The sequence below is a fragment of the Triticum dicoccoides genome, chromosome 6A (genome assembly GCF_002162155.2).
Source record: "Triticum dicoccoides isolate Atlit2015 ecotype Zavitan chromosome 6A, WEW_v2.0, whole genome shotgun sequence".
Classification (NCBI taxonomy): Eukaryota; Viridiplantae; Streptophyta; class Magnoliopsida; order Poales; family Poaceae; genus Triticum; species Triticum dicoccoides.
In genome coordinates this window covers 2,231,174-2,248,078 of record NC_041390.1, presented here as the reverse complement: position 1 = coordinate 2,248,078, position 16,905 = coordinate 2,231,174, and positions in this window count along the sequence as shown.

The following is a 16,905-nucleotide window of genomic DNA, read 5'->3' as shown; positions in this document are numbered from 1 at the left end:
TTGCCTTCGTATTCTACTCCAGTCTCACCGTCTGCGTCGCTATCGTTGTGACTGCGGGGGGATGTTGAGTATAATGTTTATTAGGAAAGACGAGATATACTAGGATTTGTTCTGGTCTGTCTTGTACTTCAATTAGATGATTGTACTCCTATATATATGCCCACGAGGCTCAAGCAATACAACAAACTATTCCACCAATCCTCTCTCTCCCTTCTAACAACCCAGTATTTATTTCCTTGTATGAATGATCTGGTTGTGCACGTACTATTTTTTTTGGAAAAAAAGGTGTAATACTTTTAGCAAATCTTGTCATCATTGCACATCCAAATCCTTACTCTTATGTGGCTTATTATGTTGATATGACATCACGTGCGTCACCAAATTGGGGCTTGTTCTTTGGCCAGTGCTAGGCGCCGGTGCAAATTTCGGCCGGTCGTGTCCCGTGCGTCTGATATGGAAATTTCCAACCGTTAGATCTGGCCTCCCACTTCGTCCCCAACCTCCGATTCCCACATACCTTTGACTTTTCCTCAAAAAATCAGATCAACGTGCCCCGTGTGGGGAAAGGACAGGGCAGCTAGCGTAGCCGACCCCATCCATGCACGTGCATGCAACCACCCACCACCGATGAGCTTACGGTGGTCCGTTGCCACCCGGTTGCAGCAAAAAAATCTTAGCAAACAAAAAAAAATATCCAATGGTCTATTGAAACAAAAACAATAGCCAGTTCCAGCCAAAATTAACAATGGTTCCAAAAAAAAGTCACAATAGCAAACTCCAAAAAGTTCAATTGTAGCAAACGAACTAGCTAGTTCCAGCAAAAAAAGTCACTGGTGAGGGCGCGCTCGGGTTCCAGCATTATTGGGTGCTGGTTTCTAGCACGTCGCGTCGCCGGAGAAGGATGTAGAAAATCCGGGGGCGGTGGTAGCTTTCCCGGTTGCCTATTGCAGCAAAACCGTGGCGCTGTTGCCGACTAGCATGCTTGTTGTCGCGTGGTGGTAACAAATTCAGCCGCCGGTGGTAACTTTTCTGATGCCGGTTGCAGCAAATCTCAGGACCGTCGACGCCGCCACAAAATAATTGTCACCCCTTGCAGCAAATCGAGGCGTCGGTTGTAGCACGACCGGTCACCGATTGTAGCACGGCCAATGTGTGGTCGTAACACGGCCGTGCGGTGGACGAGCTGGGAGTGCGCAATGACCAGAGGAGGACGCGAGAGGAGAGTTGCAAATGACCATGGCGCCCACCCAAGGAGCTTGCCGGTGTTGCCCCCTCCCCCTCAATTTGGCCTGGAGCACCGCAATGGAAGCAACAGAGCTGCTACTGGAGCCATGGAAGTACCAGGTGACAAGTTCCATGGCGGGAAACTTGAGGTGAACGACTCTCGGGGGAGGAAAGGGAGCTAATGAGGTGAGGAGTTAGCTCGCCGGAGCAGCAGGTCGATGGGATCGGAAAAAAATGAAGGATGTAGTGCTCGGCTTGCTACAGAGAGATGGGGAATGGAGAGAACTGCGGCGCTGTGAAGAAAGGAAGTGCATGAGGAAGAGATAAGGCAGAGACAGGGGCCACAAGGTTACACGTCGCTCGAAAGATGAAACACACTGGAAGTGTGCGTGAGGCGGTCGACCCAAACATCCACTGGCTCGCCGTTCCCAAACGTTTTCCTTGTTCTTTCTTTTAGGAAGACAAAAATATGAAGCATGACAATGAAATCACGTCCTTGTATCTACCTGTCCATATCTCCTGTACGACTTTTGTGAAACCAGTTTAGGCCATTTCCAACGCAGACCACATGGTTCAGACGTGTTTTCCCATCCAACATAGTCTAGCATCCATATGTAGACCGGTCCGGACGTCCTCTCGCAGGATGCAGTGTATGCGGCGACGGACACCGAGTACAAGCAACATATGGAGCTGACGCTCTATCACTCGCTCATCCATGACATCGGTCCGGCAATGCCACCGGAGACGCTTATCCGTGTTGTCAACCCAGAGCCTCCTTACCCTCCCTACGCAACCTCGACATCCAAATCAGCTGTCATGTTATCAAGGAGGAGCAGCTCTCGCCACTGCCTAGCCGCACCGGTGCGGCGTGTGGTCGCATACTGCACTGCCTTGGTGGCGGCTGTAGAAGCAGCGGTGGTGGTAGCTTGTCCTCTTGGAGTTCCATGGTGATGCAGAAGAACGCGGACAAGGAGCATCGACAGCGGGACAAGTGCAGTGCCGCACGCCAGCACTACGACGACCCACTTCCACAAATCCTCGTGGAGGTGGAACTCGCAATGGCCTGGGCCCTCGACCGGTCGAAGACTATGGTGGAGATGAGCAAGTCTCTTCCGCCTCGATGATGAGATGGTGAAGTAAGGCCAGGAGTGGTCTCTTCGTGAGACCACCGACGCAGCTGCCCGCCTATCCCCCGCCCACGTCTGCGGTGTTCATGGCCGCACTGCACGCAGCGCAGGAGCAAGCAGAGAAGATCATCCCCTATTGGCAGGCTGTGGCAGGAAAGCCTTGCTACGACACCACGCCCTACCGCCACCCGAACACGACTCTGATGACTCAGACGATGGCGGCGTCGCCGGCCAGCCTGGCATCGCGTATGAGGTCACCGTCAAGTATATGGTAGTTTTGGTTTTTTTGGGTTTTAGTTGACCAGCCGAAATATCGTTCGATTCTATGTAAAAGCTATCCATGTTTGAATGAAAATCGTCTGGTTTGTTTAAATTTGCATCAAATTTGTTTATTTTCATTAAATTTTGTTTGATATGTCTACGGACATTTGCAGCTAGCTTTGAATGGTAGGCTCCCATATTAGTGTGCGGACCAGTCCCGAAAGGTCCCTAGACGGATACGGTGACCGATTTGAGGGTCAGCATTGCGGATACCCTTACACTCTTGGTATGTGTGCTCACCCATTTAAGGGCCAATCATCGTTCGCAAGATAAATGTGAGGCCCGTCAGATCAACTATATTATAGTATACAAAAAAAATTGTTTTCATGGTGCCAGGATGTGTTAATTTGTGGGTGCGTATTTTTTAGCGGTTTGAAGATTGTTCACCACGCCTGCCGTTCGGTGGGTACGTATTTGATATAGAATTTCGTCAAAACAAATATTTTACAACTATACAAACCAGTAAGCGTGCACGTTTAGCCATGCGAAAAAATCACATTCGTCCTAGGAAGCTATTATTTATATAAAATAAACCTTTTTTATAATGTACTCAAGTGCCAATAAAATTTCCTTTTTGGTTCTCTGAAAGTATTTAGCAAGCATTTTCTGGTTTGAGACGAATTCGCAAAATGCACATCTTTGTCATGGCCATGTGCGCGAAACCGTTCAAATAATGGATCCAATCAAATGAAGAATTAACTGTTTTGTAAAAAATAAGCTTGTGCGTCACCCTTGGAAATCATGCTCCAACAGTATATGTAGAATATGCAGATATAATGGAGTGCTAGGGGTAATCTTCTTTCTTTGAGATTATTCAATTCTGATAGAGCAAAATAAAATCATGCCTTTACAGATCTTTTTTGTGCGAGAAGTTTATATATTAACCAACATCAACAATATTCTTACAATGAGAGAACAAAGCCCCTGCTCACAGGCCGGGGAATTGTGAAGCAACAAATATGAAAACTAGGCCTCTCCCCAAAAAAGAAGTGAACTGAGGAACCAATAAAGCCTCAACCTTGCGGGGATTAAATGCACTTGCAGTACTTGATGACAAGCTCATGGTCGCGATTACGCGGTCTCGCGGCCGGCCGGACGTGAGTACCTGAGTGGCCGCCGGGTGCTCGACGCCTCGGCCAGGCAGTGAACGGCGGCAGTGTGGCACGCAGCGCAGAGGAGGATCGCAAGCGGTGGACGGCAGTTGCCGGCAACGAGGGCGACGAAACGATCCTGAATTCACGATTGAAGAAGCATGCGGGCTGCGACGCTTCTGTTTCCTAGCGCCATCAATCAGCAATTGGGCCAGCCCATATCGTTTCCTCATTTCTTATTTTTCATATCTATTTTTTACTACGATATATCGTCATATAAGCTTCGGATGCAAAAATTTCATGAAGCGATGGGAAGACATCATTGATAAGCTTCTTCACTGATTCTGCCGTCGAAGTGTACCCTGTCATAATTTCATTAGGAAGACACACATAATCATCACCAATCGTATCTTCTGTTTCATTCCCAATTATAAGTAGATAGTTGGAGAACCCGGGGTCAGTTTGTGCCCTCATATTACGTGACAGGCGTATCCTAACTTTCCCCACAGATAAGATCTTTGTAGTATTGCATCCATGATATTTGCTCTTGTCCCACGCATCACGATAGGAAGGACCTGCCTAAAATTTTCTCCAAACACCACAACCTTCCCCCCAAAAGGAAAATCGCAACCCATGATATCTTTGTAGTGACCTATCAAGTGCCACAGCTCTTTGATGCTTTTTGATGGCAACTTCATCCCAGATTATCAAGGATGCTCTATGAAGCAGCTCGATGGTACCACTCTGCTTGGTGAAATTACATGTGCTATTGTTTCTGAGGCTAATTGGGATTTCGAATCTGGATTGGGCGGTGTGTCCACCAGGCATGATCAATGCTCCTGTACCAGATGTCGTTGTTGCAATAGCGACTTGTCCTATTTACCGCACCCTGACAAGAAGCGCCTTATACGGATAAGTCTCCCCATGCCACTTAGACCGTTAACAAAGAAAATTTGGCTCTTGTTGCTGACCATGTGATCCAGTATTTCATCAAATCCAGCCCGTTGCTCGATGTTCAAAGACGTAAACATATCAAGATGTTCTTGGTGAACACCGAAAGACAGCTCCTATTGTACCTCTCTAAAGTGGTCGCTAGAACAATCACCATCTATTTCAACCACCTCCGGAAGGCCATAGTTTTTGATATCCTTCCCCATCTAGTGAGCAATATGTCGGATGTCTCTAAGCACCATCAATTCACCAATGCGGCCTGGTTGGGATGGCTACGACGGTAATCCTCGAACATTGACTCTACATGTCGCTCCCACTTATATACATTATAACTGAGCACTTATACTGCCATCTCGGGCCATTAGCGTTCATGGCCGTTAGATGTCACTTTTAGACATTTCCGGTCATCCGATTGTCCCTTAATCGCACCCCAGTTGCTTCGGTCGATCCTAACGAGTGTTAACACTTACTGGGCAACTGCTCTGGTGGCCTTTTCGGCTTCTGAGATTAAATTGGGCCTACTGGGCCTGTAAAAGCTTCTGACGTGCAACTGAAAAAACACCCCTCACAAGACAGAGTCTGCGACTTCATGCATGCTGCATCGAAGGAATGGAACATACAGGAGCTTCAGTCACACTTCCTTCTAATGGATGTGGACGCTATCCGACAAATCCCGCTTATTTTGGCTAATCAGATTGATTGTTGGTGAGATCGGCGTACATGATGCTAGTAGAGACTAAGTTGCAGCTTGAGGATTGGATGTTCCCCTAAAACCGGTTACAGGAGTAAAACTCCAGTTTAACTCTAACCAGGGCCTATCCGATCTTCTAAAATCCATAGAGGAGTATAAATTTACTCCACCACTTAGCCGGCGAGTAAATATACTCCACCGCTCGATCTCGGAGTAAAAATCCCCATGCCTTGTTTGCCTCTCCTCCTCCCTAATCCCTGCGTTCCCGCACCCCCATCGCTGCCGCCATGACCGAATCCTGTGGCCACCATTCCCCGCCGCCCATCCACAGCGAGGATCCGTGTCGCCACAAGCGAAGCGCGGGCGTGTCCTCCTCATGCCAGTGCTGTTGAGAAACGTAGTAATTTCAAAAAAATTCCTACGCACACGCAAGATCATGGTGATGCATAGCAACGAGAGAGGAGAGTGTTGTCCATGTACCCTCGTGGACCGAAAGCGGAAGTGTTAGCACAACGCGGTTGATGTAGTCGTACGTCTTCACGATCCGACCGATCAAGTACCAAACGCACGGCACCTCCGAGTTCTGCACACGTTCAACTCGATGACGTCCCTCGAACTCCGATCCAGCCGAGTGTTGAGGGAGAGTTTCGTCAGCACGACAACGTGGTGACGATGATGATGTTCTACCGACACAGGGCTTCGCCTAAGCACCGCTACGATATGACCGAGGTGGATTATGGTGGAGGGGGGCACCGCACACGGCTAAGAGATTAAGAGATCAATTATTGTGTCTTTGGGGTGCCCCCTGCCCCCGTATATAAAGGAGAGGAGGAGGGGGAGGGCCGACCCTCTCTATGGCGCGCCCTAGGGGAGTCCTACTCCCACCGGGAGTAGGATTCCCCCTTTCCTAGTAGAACTAAGAGCCCTTCCAAGTAATAGGAGTAGGAGGGAAGGAAAGGGAAGGGAAAAGGAGAAGGAAGGGGGCGCCCCCCCTCCCTAGTCCAATTCGGACCAGCCCATTAGGAGGGGTGCGGCCACCCTTTGAGGCCTTTCTCTCCTTTCCCGTATGGCCCATTAAGGCCCAATACGAATTCCCGTATCTCCCCGGTACTCCTGAAAATACCCGAATCATTCGGAACCTTTCCGATGTCCGAATATAGTCGTCCAATATATCGATTTTTACGTCTCGACCATTTCGAGACTCCTCGTCATGTCCCCGATCTCATCCGGGACTCCGAACTCCTTCTGTACATCAAAACACATAAACTCATAGTATAACCGTCATCGAACTTTAAGCGTGCGGACCCTACGGGTTCGAGAACTATGTAGACATGACCGAGACACGTCTCCGATCAATAACCAATAGCGGAACATGGATGCTCATATTGGCTCCTACATATTCTACGAAGATCTTTATCGGTCAAACCGCATAACAACATACGTTGTTCCCTTTGTCATCGGTATGTTACTTGCCCGAGATTCGATAGTCAGTATCTCAATACCTAGTTCAATCTCGTTACCGGCAAGTCTCTTTACTCGTTCTGTAACACATCATCCCGCAACTAACTCATTAGTTGTAATGCTTGCAAGGCTTATAGTGATGTGCATTACCGAGTGGGCCCAGAGATACCTCTCTGACAATCGGAGTGACAAATCCTAATCTCAAAATACGCCAACCCAACAAGTACCTTCGGAGACACCTGTAGAGCACCTTTATAATCACCCAGTTATGTTGTGATGTTTGGTAGCACACAAAGTGTTCGTCCGGTAAACGGGAGTTGCATAATCTCATAGTCATAGGAACATGTATAAGTCATAAAGAAAGCAATAGCAACAAACTAAACTATCAAGTGCTATGCTAACGGAATGGGTCAAGTCAATCACATCATTCTCTAATGATGTGATCCCGTTAATCAAATGACAACTCATGTCTATGGCTAGGAAACTTAACCATCTTTGATTCAACGAGCTAGTTAAATAGAGGCATACTAGTGACATACTGTTTGTCTATGTATTCACACATGTATTATGTTTCCGGTTAATACAATTCTAGCATGAATAATAAACATGTATCATGATATAAGGAAATAAATAATAACTTTATTATTGCCTCTAGGGCATATTTCCTTCAGTCTTCCACTGGCACCAGAGTCAATAATCTAGTTCACATCGTCATGTGATTTAACATCAATAGTTCACATCACCATGTGATTAATACCCATAGTTCACATCGTCATGTGAACAACACTCTAAGGGTTTACTAGAGTCAATAATCTAGTTCACATCGCTATGTGATTAATACCCAAAGAATACTAAGGTGTGATCATGTTTTGCTTGTGAGGGAAGTTTAGTCAACGGATCTGCTACATTCAGATCCATATGTATTTTGCAAATTTCTATGTCAACAATGCTCTGCACGGAGCTACTCTAGCTAATTGCTCGCACTTTCAATATGTATCCAGATTGAGACTTTGAGTCATCTGGATCAGTGTCAAAACTTGCATCGACGTAACCCTTTACGACGAACCTTTTGTCACCTCCATAATCGAGAAACATATCCTTATTCCACTAAGGATAATTTTGACCAATGTCCAGTGATCTACTCCTAGATCACTATTGTACTCCCTTGCCAAACTCAAGGCAGGGTATACAATAGGTCTGGTACACAGCATGGCATACTTTATAGAACCTATGGCTGAGGCATAGGGAATGACTTTCATTCTCTCTCTATCTTCTGCCGTGGTCGGGTTTTGAGTCTTACTCAACTTCACACCTTGTAACACAGGCAAGAATTCTTTTGACCGTTCCATTTTGAACTACTTCAAAATCTTGTCAAGGTATGTACTCATTGAAAAACTTATCAAGCGTCTTGATCTATCTCTATAGATCTTGATGCTCAATATATAAGCAGCTTCACCGAGGTCTTTCTTTGAAAAACTCCTTTCAAACACTCCTTTATGCTTTGCAGAATAATTCTACATTATCTCCGATCAATAATATGTCATTCACATATACTAATCAGAAATGCTGTAGTGCTCCCACTCACTTTCTTGTAAATACAGGCTTCACCGCAAGTCTGTATAAAACTATATGCTTTGATCAACTTATCAAAGCGTATATTCCAATTCCGAGATGCTTGCACCAGTCCATAGATGGATCGCTGGAGCTTGCATATTTTGTTAGTACCTTTAGGATTGACAAAACCTTCTGGTTGCATCATATACAACTCTTCTTTAATAAATCCATTAAGGAATGCAGTTTTGTTTATCCATTTGCCAGATTTCATAAAATGCGGAAATTGCTAACATGATTAGGACAGACTTAAGCATAAATACGAGTGAGAAACTCTCATCGTAGTCAACACCTTAAACTTGTCGAAAACCTTTTTGCGACAATTCTAGCTTTGTAGATAGTAACACTACTATCAGCGTCCGTCTTCCTCTTGAAGATCCATTTAGTCTCAATGGCTCGCCAATCAATGGGCAAGTCAATCAAAGTCCATACTTTGTTCTCATACATGAATCTCATCTCAGATTTCATGGCCTCAAGCCATTTCATGGAATATGGGCTCATCATCGCTTCCTCATAGTTCGTAGGCTCGTCATGGTCAAGTAACATGACCTCCAGAACAGGATTACTGTACCACTCTGGCGCGGATCTCACTCTGGTTTACCTACAAGGTTCGGTAGCAACTTGATCTGAAGTTACATGATCATCATCATTACCTTCCTCACTAATTGGTGTAGTAGTCACAGGAACCGATTTCTGTGATGAACTACTCTCCAATAAGGCAGCAGGTACAGTTACCTCATCAAGTTCTACTTTCCTCCCACTCACTTCTTTCGAGAGAAACTCCTTCTCTAGAAAGGATCCATTCTCAGCAATGAATATCTTGCCTTCGGATCTGTGATAGAAGGTGTACCCAACATATTCTTTTGGGTATACTATGAAGATGCACTTCTCCGATTTGGGTTTGAGCTTATCAGGTCGAAACTTTTCACATAAGCATTGCAACCTCAAACTTTAAGAAACGACAGCTTGGGTTTCTTGCCAAACCATAGTTCATATGGTGCCGTCTCAACGATTTAGATGGTGTCCTATTTAATGTGAATGTAGTTGTCTCTAATGCATAACCCCAAAACGATAGTAGTAAATCGGTAAGAGACATCATAGATCGCACCATATCTGATAAAGTACGGTTACGACGTTCGGACACACCATTACACTGTGGTGTTCTAGGTGGCGTGAGTAGTGAAACTATTTCACATTGTTTTAACTGAAGGCCAAACTCGTAACTCAAATATTTTCCTTCTGCGATCATATCGTAGAAACTTTTATTTTTTGTTACGATGATTCTCCATTTCACTCTGAAATTCTTCGAACTTTTCAAATGTTTCAGACTTGTGTTTCATCAAGTAGATATACTCATATCTGCTCAAATCATCTGTGAAGATCAGAAAATAATGATACCTACTATGAGCCTCAATATTTATCGGACCACATACATCAGTATGTATGATTTCCAACAAATCTGTTGCTTGCTCCATTGTTCCAGAGAACAGAGTCTTAGCCATCTTGCCCATGAGGCATGGTTCGCAAGCATCAACTGATTCATAATCAAGTGATTCTGAAAGCCCATCAGCATGGATTTTCTTCATGCGCTTTACACCAATATGACCTAAACGGCAGTGCCACAAATAAGTTGTACTATCATTATTAACTTTGCATCTTTTGGTTTCAATATTATGAATATGTGTATCACTACGATCGAGATCCAACGAACCATTTTCATTGGGTGTGTAACCATATAAGGTTTTATTCATGTAAACAGAACAACAATTTATTCTCTTACTTAAATAAATAACCGTATTGCAATAAACATGATCAAATCATATTCATGCTCAACGCAAACACCAAATAACACTTATTTAGGTTCAACACTAATCCCGAAAGTATAGGGAGTGTGCGATGATGATCATATCAATCTTGGAACCACTTCCAACACACATCGTCACTTCACCCTTAACTAGTCTCTGTTCATTATGCAACTCCCGTTTCGAGCTACTACTCTTAGCAACTAAACCAGTATCAAATACCGAGGGGTTGCTACGAACACTAGTAAAATACACATCAATAATATGTATATCAAATATACCTTTGTTCACTTTGCTATCCTTCTTATCCGCCAAATATTTGGGCCAGTTCCGCTTTCAGTGACCAGTCCCTTTGCAGTAGAAGCACTTAGTCTCAGGCTTAGGACCAGACTTGGGCTTCTTCACTTGAGCAGCAACTTGCTTGCTGTTCTTCTTGAAGTTCCCTTTCTTTCCCTTTGCCCTTTTCTTGAAACTAGTGGTCTTGTTAATCATCAACACTTGATGCTTTTTCTTGATTTCTACCTTCATCGATTTCATCATCATGAAAAGCTCGGGAATCGTTTACATCATCCCTTGCATACTATAGTTCATCACGAAGTTCTACTAAGTTGGTGATGGTGACTAGAGAATTCTGTCAATCACTATTTTATCTGGAAGATTAACTCCCACTTGATTCAAGCGATTGTAGTACCCAGACAATCTGAGCACATGCTCACTGCTTGAGCTATTCTCCTCCATCTTTTTAGCTATAGAACTTGTTGGAGACTTCATATCTCTCAACTCGGGTATTTGTTTGAAATATTAACTTCAACTTCTGGAACATCTCATATGGTCCATGACATTCAAAACGTCTTTGAAGTTCCGATTCTAAGCTGTTAAGTATGGTGCACTAAACTATCAAGTAGTCATCATAGCTAGCCAAACATTCATAACGTCTGCATCTACTCCTGCAATAGGTCTGTCACCTAGCGGTGCATCAAGGACATAATTCTTCTGTGCAGCAATGAGGATAAACCTTAGATCACGGATCCAATCCGCATCATTGGTACTAACATTTTTCAACTTAGTTTTCTCTAGGAACATATATATAACATAGGGAAGCAACAACGCGAGCTATTGATCTACAACATAGATATGCTAATACTACCAGGACTAAGTTCATGATAAATTAAAGTTCAATTAATCATATTACTTAAGAACTCCCACTTAGATAGACATCCCTCTAATCCTCTAAGTGATGACGTGATCCAAATCAACTAAACCATGTCCGATCATCACGTGAGATGGAGTAGTTTCAATGGTGAACATCACTATGTTGATCATATCTACTATATGATTCACGCTCGACCTTTCGGTCTCCGTGTTCCGAGGCCATATCTGTTATATGCTAGGCTCGTCAAGTTTAACCTGAGTATTCCGTGTGTGCAACTGTTTTGCACCCGTTGTATTAGAACGTAGAGCCTATCACACCCGATCATCACGTGGTGTCTCAGCACGAAGAACTTTTGCAACGGTGCATACTCAGGGAGAACACTTATACCTTGATAATTTAGTGAGAGACTATCTTATAAAGCTACCGCCGAACTAAGCAAAATAAGATGTATAAAAGATAAACATCACATGCAATCAAAATATGTGACATGATATGGCCATCATCATCTTGTGCCTTTGATCTCCATCTCCAAAGCATCGTCATGATCTCCATCGTCACCGGCATGACACCATGATCTCCATCATCTTGATCTATATCAATGTCTCATCACATGGTCCTCTCGCCAACTATTGCTCTTGCAACTATTTCTATCGCATAGCGATAAAGTAAAGCAATTATTTGGCGCTTGCATCTTATGCAATAGAGAGACAACCATAAGGCTTTTGCCAGTTGCCGATAACTTCAACAAAACATGATCATCTCATACAACAACTTATATCTCATCACGTCTTGACCATATCACATCACAACATGCCCTGCAAAAACAAGTTAGACGTCCTCTACTTTGTTGTTGCAAGTTTTACGTGGCTGCTACGGGCTTAGCAAGAACCGTTCTTACCTACGCATCAAAACCACAACGATAGTTTGTCAAGTTGGTGTTGTTTTAACCTTCTCAAGGACCGGGCGTAGCCATACTCGGTTCAACTAAAGTTGAAGAAACTGACACCCGCCAGCCACCTGTGTGCAAAGCACGTCGGTAGAACCAGTCTCGCGTAAGCGTACGCGTAATGTCGGTCCGGGCCGCTTCATCCAACAATACCGCCGAACCAAAGTATGACATGCTGGTAAGCAGTATGACTTATATCACCCACAACTCACTTGTGTTCTACTCGTGCATATGACATCTACGCATAAAACCAAACTCGGATACCACTGTTGGGGAACGTAGTAATTTCAAAAATTTCCCTACGCATACGCAAGATCATGGTGATGCATAGCAACGAGAGGGGAGAGTGTTGTCCACGTACCCTCGTAGACCGAAAGCGGAAGCGTTAGCACAACGCGGTTGATGTAATCGTACGTCTTCATGATCCGATCAATCAAGTACCGAACGCACGGCACCTCCGAGTTCTGCACACGTTCAACTCGATGACGTCCCTCGAACTCCGATCCAGCCGAGTGTTGAGGGAGAGTTTCGTCAGCACGACAGCGTGGTGACGATGATGATGTTCTACCGACACAGGGCTTCGCCTAAGCACCGCTACGATATGACCGAGGTGGATTATGGCGGAGGGGGCACCGCACACGGCTAAGAGATCAAGAGATCAATTGTTGTGTCTTTGGGGTGCCCACTGGCCCCGTATATAAAGGAGTGGAGGAGGGGGAGGGCCGGCCCTCTCTATGGCGCGCCCTAGGGGAGTCCTACTCCCACCGGGAGTAGGATTCCCCCTTTCCTAGTAGAATTAAGAGCCCTTCCAAGTAGTAGGAGTAGGAGGGAAGGAAAGGGAAGGGAAAAGGAGAAGGAAGGAAGGGGCGCCCCCCCTCCCTAGTCCAATTCGGACCAGCCCATGAGGAGGGGTGCGGCCACCCTTTGAGGCCTTCCTCTCCTTTCCCGTATGGCCCATTAAGGCCCAATACGAATTCCCGTATCTCCCCGGTACTCCTGAAAATACCCGAATCATTCGGAACCTTTCCGATGTCCGAATATAGTCGTCCAATATATCGATTTTTACGTCTCGACCATTTCGAGACTCCTCGTCATGTCCCCGATCTCATCCGGGACTCCGAACTCCTTCGGTACATCAAAACACATAAACTCATAATATAACCGTCATCGAACTTTAAGCGTGCGGACCCTACGGGTTCGAGAACTATGTAGACATGACCGAGACACGTCTCCGGTCAATAACCAATAGCGGAACATGAATGCTCATATTGGCTCCTACATATTCTACGAAGATCTTTATCGGTCAAACCGCATAACAACATATGTTGTTCCCTTTGTCATCGGTATGTTACTTGCCCGAGATTCGATCGTTGGTATCTCAATACCTAGTTCAATCTCGTTACCGGCAAGTCTCTTTACTCGTTCCGTAACACATCATCCCGCAACTAACTCATTAGTTGCAATGGTTGCAAGGCTTATAGTGATGTGCATTACCGAGTGGGCCCAGAGATACCTCTCCGACAATCGGAGTGACAAATCCTAATCTCAAAATACGCCAACCCAACAAGTACCTTCGGAGACACCTGTAGAGCACCTTTATAATCACCCAGTTACGTTGTGACGTTTGGTAGCACACAAAGTGTTCCTCCGGTAAACGGGAGTTGCATAATCTCATAGTCATAGGAACATGTATAAGTCATGAAGAAAGCAATAGCAACAAACTAAACGATCAAGTGCTATGCTAACGGAATGGGTCAAGTCAATCACATCATTCTCTAATGATGTGATCCCGTTAATCAAATGACAACTCATGTCTATGGCTAGGAAACTTAACCATCTTTGATTCAACGTGCTAGTCAAATAGAGTCATACTAGTGACATACTGTTTGTCTATGTATTCACACATGTATTATGTTTCCGGTTAATACAATTCTAGCATGAATAATAAACATTTATCTTGATATAAGGAAATAAATAATAACTTTATTATTGCCTCTAGGGCATATTTCCTTCAAGTGCCTCCGCGACACTGCAACCTCATACTGTCGGCTCCGGCTTCGCCGATCTCCTTGTGCCGTCTTTGCCACAGAGGAAGTACCATAGAGTTCAGCAACGGGCGTGGGGGACATGGGTGGCTGAAATCACTGATGGGGACACCCACAAGAAGCTTTGGCTTGGGTTGTTTCACTCCGCCAAGCTTGACGCCCGCGGGTACGACCTCCCGTCGGTCCGGCTGAACGGCATCGATACCCTCCTGAACTTTGCATGGGGCGAGATGTCGTTGCTCGATCCGTTGCTTCTGGGGTGGTGAATGTTACGGTGGCTCGGACCAGAGGCCACTGATGAGGCGTACATGGCCGACTTCCGCCAGAAGTACCCTAAGCTAGTGGAGGCGGAGCACAATCTCTACGAGGAGCGAGCGGACGGTGGGGCGAACATCATCGTCCTCTCAAAGCGACGAGGAGGACAACGGTGGTGGCAGAGGAGGTGGCAACAAGGACAACTTCAACATCGAAGAGTGGCGAAGGACCTTCCGGGCTACGACGATGACGGCCTAGGGACTGACCCCATGGGCGGTGGCATCTCTAGGGAGGACTGGCTCTCCCTCGAAAAGTCGAATAGCGACTTAAAATTTCAGTTAGATTTAAATTCTAGCCTATGTTTAAGTTCATGTTTTAGCATCGGTTTGAACTATGTTCCGACGGATGGTAATGTAAACTGTGTGTCGAATTTCAGTTTAGAAGTTTGTTCATCTTAACTAAATTTGATTTTTACTCCGCTAAATTTAGGGGATCGGCTAGAACCGATCAAAACTTAGTGGAGTAAATTTACTCCACTAAGGTTACCTTGGCAAAATACTCCTCTAATTTTTAGGGGCTCGGCTAGAATTGCTCTAAGAGATCAGAGAAATGGGTGTGTCCAGCACCGAAGTGGATGAAGATGACGTCGCCTGTGAAAAACGATAGATGAAGCGTATGCCTCGCAGGGACGCTTTCGTGTTAATATATAGACAGATGGTTACATGAGGTTGGCGTGGATTGCACAACAAGAAGCAATCTCAACAACCAATAAATCTCAACTAATACTAATCCTTATCGCTAGCTCTATCGTTACAAGCAGAATACGGTTTATACAATACCGTATGTATGTTACATGTTTAACACCCCCCCTCAATCACAACTCTCTAAGTTGAGATTGTGTCTAAAGTGTTCTAATTGTTTGACAGTAAGAGGTTTTGTAAATCCATCCGCAACTTGATCACCTGTGGGCACAAACCTAATATTTAACAGTTTATTGGCCACCCTTTCTCGAACAAAGTGGTAGTCAATTTCAATATGCTTTGTCCTGGCATGGAAGATATGATTAGCAGACAAGTATGTAGCTCCAAGATTATCACACCAAAGTGATGCCGATCTAGGATGTTGTACACCCAACTCTGTGAGCACATTTTGTACCCATATAATCTCTGCAGTTGCATTAGCTAATGATTTGTACTCAGCTTCTGTACTTGACCTGGACACAGTTGCCTGCTTACGAGCACTCCATGAAATTAAGTTACCTCCTAGAAATACTGCAAAGCCTCCTGTTGATCTCCTGTCATCAGGGCATCCTGCCCAATCTGCATATGAAAAGGCACTTACTAGCATGGAGTCTGACTTCCCAACCCTGAGTCCATGGCTCTCTGTTCCTTGAAGATATCTAAGTATTCTTTTAACTGATGTAAAGTGAGCACTGGTAGGAGCATGCAGAAATTGGCAAACCTTATTAACTGATTATGAAATATCAGGTCTAGTTAAAGTCAAATACCGCAGGGCTCCTACAATGCTTCTGTACTTGGTAGAATCTTCTGTTCCAAGTACCTCTCCATCATGAAGAGTCAATTTTTCTGAGGTGGACAGAGGAGTAGGTGATGGTTTACATCCTTTCATACCTACTCTTTGAAGAACATCCTGCACATACTTGCCTTGTGACAGTACAATTCCATCCTTTACATATTTCACCTCAATCCCAAGGAAGTAATGCAGACTACCAAGGTCTTTGAGTGCAAAGTCCATACGCAGATCCTTTATGAGAGCTTCAACAGCCTGAGAGGATGAGCTCGTGACAATTATATCATCAACATAAATGAGCATAAAGATGGTGACACCACGACGGCGATAAAAGAACAATGAAGTATCCCCTTTTGAAGGAGTGAACCCAAGAGGCTGCAGTTTTGACGACAACCGAGAGTACCAAGCTCTAGGTGCCCGTTTCAGCCCATACAAAGCCTGGTCTAATTTGCAAACATGCTGCGGAAGCTTTGGATGTACATACCCAAGAGGTTGTTTCATAAATACTTCCTCTTCCAGAACACCGTGCAAGAACGCGTTCTTGACATCTAGCTGTCGTATACACCAATCTCTTGAGACAGCAACAGAGAGTATCATCCTGATGGTAGCAGCCTTTACTACAGGACTAAAAGTATCCTCGTAGTCAAGCCCATACCTTTGTTTGAAGCCCTTTGCAACCAGCCGTGCTTTGTACCTG